This window comes from Helianthus annuus, chromosome 17 (assembly GCF_002127325.2).
Source record: "Helianthus annuus cultivar XRQ/B chromosome 17, HanXRQr2.0-SUNRISE, whole genome shotgun sequence".
NCBI classification, from domain to species: Eukaryota; Viridiplantae; Streptophyta; class Magnoliopsida; order Asterales; family Asteraceae; genus Helianthus; species Helianthus annuus.
The window spans coordinates 148152176-148159340 of NC_035449.2; positions in this window are offsets into that span (position 1 = coordinate 148152176).

Here is a 7165-nt window from a genome sequence, read left to right on the forward strand (position 1 = left end):
TGCCACAAATGTTTAAGCTCATCCACTAATAGTCTAAGGAAAATGTTCATATCCTTCCTGAGTGATTTAGGTCCAGGAATAAACAAGGTCAACGTGAATGAGGTCTTTTTCATACATAGAAATGGAGGAAAATTGTATGTGGTGAGTATAACCGGCCACCTGCTATGAGTCATATTTGTTATACCAAATGGATTAAAATCATTAGTTGCAAGCCCTAGGCGAACATTTCAGGGTTCCCTCGACAAGTTTGGGTATTTTATATCAAATTCTTTCCATAAATTCCATCAATAGGATACGCATAGTACCCTCTTCTGATCGTTTGGTGATGTGCCACATTATATCTTTTGTTGTGAGCCGTGAGCAATACAAACGTCGTAGTCTGGGGTCAAAGGGAAGTATCATAGCACCATGTGAGCTACCTTCGTGCCATTTGTGTCTTTATTGACCCACCAACTCTCACTACAAACAAGAAAATTCTACAACGGCTGGTGTTCTTTCAAGAAGAGAGCACAATCTTGTTTGCACACGTCTATAAACTCATACCCCAAACCAATCTTCTATAATTTCTTTTTAGCTACATAATGCGAAGGGGAAATCTTGGTGCCTACTGGATGTGAAGATTGGAACAACTCGAGGATCTCATCAAATGAACTATCATTCCATTTTATTTACCTTTATATGCATAAGCTTTGCTAAAAATCAAGGGAAGAAAAGTTAGTACAACCAGAATATAATTTTGATTCGATTTCCTCTAACAGGGCTTCAAAATCATCACGAACACCACTACTCTTTATACCTGAGTTCCCTTCATTAAGGTTCGTATCCTTTTCCATACTCTCCCCAATAAGGTTTTTCGATAACGTCATCCATATCGTTTCTTGGCGTAACGTCATCTACAACTACAATGGGAGGAATTGGACTTTCACCATGATAGGTCCACACCGTGTAATCTTAATAGGAACCCTATATACGCATATGCATTTTCATTTTCATTTTTGTGCAGGATATTAAGCAAGCATTATGGCACTTTATACACACACATTTAACATTTTCTTTGTTGTCGGCGTGTTCTACGCACATCTTGATAGAAGAATTGAGTCCTTGATTGTACTCAGGTGATTTCCGATCATAGGTAAGCTAGCTTTTATTGACATGCATGATGATGTAACTGAAACATAATTTAGGGTTTAAGGCATCCACTTTTTTAGATAATTATTGCCAACTGAATGGTAGGCTGTTAAACCTACTTTTCGAATACTTTATCTCATATATGAATCCGTATTACACAATTGTTTGTTTAAGAAAATTTCGGCAGCATCTCATGTAAGCTCTCTAGTATGTATACACACACACACACACAACCGAGGATCAATGAGAAAATGATAACCGATTTTTTCAAAAACAAACAATCAGGTAATACACATTCACATCCTAAATGAGATAAAGCATTCAAAAAGCAGTCCCAAAATTGGGGACCTGAAATTAATTTATAAATCAATTTCGGGTGGGCATTTCTAAGCTTGTCATGTTAATTTTAAATGATGATTTCAATTTCCGACGTGTATTTTTAATTAAAATCAAAACTAGCATACTTAAATACACGCATACATACTTTAAATACACAGATACATACACACATACATACTTACATACACACATTTAAACTAGTACATACTTTAATATACACTTACACATATACTTGAATACACTTATTTACACACATACTTACTTACTTACCTACACACATACATACATACATACATACATACATACTTACACACATGCATACATACTTAAATACACACACATACAAACATACACACATGCTTACATACACACATACATGCTTACATACACACATATAAATACTTGCATACACACACTCTATACACATACATGCTTACACACACAAATATAAATACTTACACACATACACGCAATTTTCATATACCTAACATATACCTACACAAATTTACACACATACCTACAAACACACAATTAAATCCTAAATTTATATTTCCCCACTTTCATATACCTAACTAATTACATACATACACACATACATACATACTTATACATACACTATATAAAATAAAGAAATTAAAAAAAAACTAACAGTAATGCTTGTGATGTAGTAGACAGAATAAGCCGGTGGTGGCTAACGCCAAAAATAATGTAACAACCTGTATACTTGTATGAGGTGAGAATGTGAAGTCGCCCGTAAGACACGGTCTGACTGCTCCAGACCTTATTGATTGGGTTATGGGTCTGGTTCAATTTCCAAAGGAACACCCACATGTGCCTTTATCACGTCACACTATTAATTTTTGAAAACTAACCCTCAGTTTTTCATGTCTGGTTGGGAGAACCCGGTCAACGGTCCAGTTCAGTTCAGGCAAAACTTATTAACTCAACTTTGAGATTTATGCACCTTTTGTTGCTTACTATAATAACTTTATATCATTAGACTTGAATATTTGAAAGGAAAAAAGAGTGATGGATTATTATATTCTAGTTGGGTTTAAAAAGGTAATTATAGTCTTTAGCTAATATTTTGTTAAGGTTTCAGATAAATTAAGTTACATCAAGTAGCGTGTAATTGAGTTGACAGGTTGAATCGATGAGTCTGAATATGACCAGTATATTTATTCATGCTAAAGATATTAATAGTAACCCGTACAATTAAAATGATATGACAATTAGTTGGTCGTTTAAAAGGTGAACCAAACTTGTGTTAATCTCTAATTAGGGGTGAGCAAAAGGAAAAACCCGACCCTACCCGACCATTACCTGACCCGACCCGACCCGACCTGAGAACCGATCAAACATAAAATACAGAACCGATTCACTACCCTAAATATAGGGTCGGTTCCGGTCCATGGGTCCAAGTCGGGTTTCACTATGAAAAGAACCGAGAACCGACCCGACCCTATTTTATATGAAAATTGGAATCGATCTAAATACCTAGGTACTTGGGTTCGGGTCGGGTTGGGTATATTTTCGGTTCGGTTCTCGGTTATTTTCGGTCCGGACCTAAACTTGCTCACCCCTATCTATAATATAAACTAGTTGTTAACATCCGCGCTTCGCGACGGGGCAGGTTGATTTTAAACGAAACGTCAATGGAAACGTATACACAATGTTAAAAATGACATTAAACCGCCGCACAATTTCGAAGTATTAGTTGACAGTAATATTATAATTAATATTATACCGATAATACAACCTTAGAATAAGGAATTTATTCAAAGGATGATTATACAGAGCGGCTCACGGTAAGAGTTAAAAACTGACCGAGTAAGGTTCGTAAACACGACTGTCACCCATATTGTTCAAGACCCTCTCGTTTGACCCAATACAAAATTAAAAAATCACTTTTGGTAAACGTTCTGTACTTTTTTTTATTTGTAGAAACTAAAATTAACAAAGTGTGGTTAGCATCTTAGCCTTTGAGGCCTGTCTACCTTAGTAAGCAAAACACAAACCTATTAAGCCTGCAATGTGAAATTTGTTCGCACTATTATTCTATTTGCACCCATGCACACTTTTAATCTACACAAAGAGAGATATGTATTGAGAGAGAGTGACAATGGAGGATTCAGGCGGCCACCAACGGACGCTCATACGATGGTAGCTCCGGTGTTGCAGCCACCTAACAATGGCGGTGGTAGTGCTCGGGTCCTCCGGCAAAGACGGTTGAGGGTGTGTTGCTCATAATCGACGATCTGAGCTGCTATGGATGAGAGTTCGGTTTTCCGGCAACGCGATTTGTGACGACAGTGGTTTTCTTGCAGTTCAACACATCGGTGGTGGCTTTTCTGAGGGAAACACCACAACTCTGACGACGGCACCAGGGTTCAGCCATGATCTCAGATGTCGTCAGCAGTAACAAAGGGTGTTTAGATGTAGGGTTTTAAAGGTAGGATGAAAGATGCAAGGATCTTGGTTGAAGCAGGTCTTTGGTGGTCTCTGTTTCTTCCTTGGGTAGAAATCCCATTTCTCTTTGTTGGTTGTGCACTATCATGAAGCTGGGAAGTTTGGTGGTTAAATAAAGAAACTTCCATAATTGACTATTGCACCGGCCAGTTGTGAATTAATACATATAAACAATAGGAGATTGTATTTGTTCTCTATTGTAACCTTATATATTATGATCAATACATCATTCACTCTTACATGGTGAATTTTCACAAACCCTACATGAATTAGATCTTCTCTATTCTTCTAAAACTCTAGTCGCTTTCTTTCTGAGGTGCCCCGCTGCTACAATCAAAGGCCCTACGACCACCAATCGCAAACCGGCTGAAGCCTCCCTTCCCCTTGCTACTCTCCGACACATGTTAACCGTTAAACTTTCTTCTTCTAACTACCTTCTATGGCAGCAGTGAACCAAGTCTATACCTGCATAATACCTAATTTAATTTAAAACTAAGAAGTGTAATTCGCAGTTGTAGTTGATCCTTCAATCATAGTTCAATGACAACATCAAAAACAGGTTACTGAGAAATACAAATAAACAATGTTGAAGCTTAAGTTATACAAGTGAACGCAAAACATAATAACACATATTTGATTTAACTGGTATCCAAGTGGTGGCTCATCTCAAGAGGTTGTGGTTTAAGTCCTTTGGTGGATATTTGTGTTGTATTAGAATTGCCTTGAAAAAACATAGTTAATTTAAAATCAAATAAATGCAACACAATAAAGACAAAATAAATTCAAGACCTTAAGAACACCAACAGGTTGTCGTCTAACACTTTAGCCAAATGGGGATGCTATTTTAATTGGGTTATGTGGGCTTATGATTAGGTTTTGATTGGGCTTAGTTAACATGTCACCTAATGCATTCTAACTACGGGTGGGTGGCTATGGTAAAAGGTTGACGAGGTGAAATCAATGAACTTGGACATATATAAACCATATATTTACCTATGTCAACTATATCAACCTTAACTTGTACACTTAAATCGTCTTACCCGGTAATCCATCTGACTAAATGAGTGTAAACAACTTGTAATTAGATTGTAAACGAGCCATAATTAATGAGTTAATTGAACAAAAAAGTATAAATTCTAATTTTAAATGGTTTGTAGGCCCCTGGTGGTGTTAATTTGAAGGCCCAAATTATGTGGGTGGTGTTTAAATTATATGTGGTGACCTTGTAAATTTGTAATGTTGTGCTTTTTAGGAAGTGATATAATTCTTACTAGGATCTATTATTTTAGTAGGTGTTGTATGATTTGTTTGTTTAGCTGTCCCCGAAGCATGTGTTTGGGTGTACCGGCTATAGATAGCTTGGGGGGTATGCCCCTTTGATGATGTAACAATCTTTTAATTTTATAAAACTTACTACTCAAAATAAAGTATAAAACTAAATGATGTTGCACATGATTAATGAATAGTTGAATTATGAATACCTTAAAGCTTGATAGGCTTAAGTAGTGGTGCACAAATCGGGTTTTTTTTTAAAACCGGTTCCGGGTATGGAACCGGGTTCGGGTAGGATCGGGTTTTACAAAATCGGGTTTTTTTAAAAACGGGTCGGGTCCAGGTTCGGGTTTTTTACAAAAAATGTATACCCTATATACCCGGGTCCGGGTAGCGTCCAGGTCGGGTTTTATAAAACCCGGGTATTATAATACCCTATTTCCGAGTTCGGGTATGCATCGGGTAGGGTTCGGGTATGCATCGGGTTGGCAAAAAACCCACACCGGGTATTAAAAAAACCCGACTGGGTATTAAATGCTTCTTTATATGTTTTAGTGGATGGTTTAGCTTATTCAAATTTAATGACATTTTTAAACAAGATTACATCAAAGTGCATACATAATTCTTAGAAACCCAATAATTAAACAAGATTGCATTAAGTTGCATACATAATTTTGTTAAATCATAAGAACTAGAAGTCTTAATTCTTGAAAACATAGATAAAATTACATAGATAAAAAAAACATAGATAGGACTTGAATCGTCTTTGTGCGCATCCAAGATTCCAATCCATTTTTTTTTTCTGAAAATACATCCAATCCATATAACCGGGTATTTATAAAACCCATAACCGGGTATTTATAAAATCCGGTTCCGGGTATTTATAAAACTGGGTACTACGAAACCGGGTATAAACCAGGTATAAAAAAACCCGGTTCCGGGTTCGGGTTTTAGATCAGATATGAATACCCGGTCCCTACCCTATGGGTAGGGTCGGGTTCGGGTTCATGTATAAAAAACCCGGGTTTTGTAATACCCGGTTTCAGGTTTTTTTTTCCGGGTCCAGGTTCGGGTTTTTTGTGCACCACTAGGCTTAAGTCACTATATTGGGCTGCGGAGGCCCAGCCCAATTTAGGCTGTCCAAACTAGTTAGGATGGCCCAATAATGAGGTTGCACCTGGTTAATTGCAAATTTGCATTGCTCCAATTGGGAGTGTTCACGTCAATTCACTTGTGTTCATTTTTATTAAATTTTTATTGATCTCAAACTCTTTTCAAAGCGAAAATTAGGACAGTCTGAGTCAAAGCATTTTTTTCCATTTTGTTGATTCATTTTGCCACCTCTAATTAAACCTCACGGTGGACAACTTTGGGAAAGTTTAAACTAAATTATGAAGGTCATTTCTAGTTTTTAAGCCATCCTATGGGTGAAGATTGGTCTCGTGCAATCTTGTTATAAAACATAAGGATAACAAGGAGAAAAGATAGATGAACAGGAAAAAAGAGGGTGAGATAATTGTTGGTTTCTAACATATCCTCCAAGAGAATGATGGAATGATTCATTGGAGAATTATCCTCAAATCGGTCCAAAAAGGTAGAATGAACAAAAAGTTATTTCTATGATTCTTCTCACTTATATATCTATATGTATATTTCGTTTATTGTTAAAAGAGATTTTTATAGGAAGTGTATGAACACTCATGACACATGTGTATATATACATGATTTATAGAAGATCCGTATTGTTGTGGGAGAGAGAGAGTGGGGCGAGGCTTAGGTTGCCATGCGGAAGAGTGGGAAACATCCCCACATCACTTATGCATCTCGCTAATTTGCGGTGTAAAGAGTATCACCATCTTGCTCATCACGATAAAAAGAAGAAGGATTTGAGGAAGATGTGGGGAAGGAAGTTGGTGTGGAAGTGTGGGATGGCAAGGAACACCACACTACTACTACG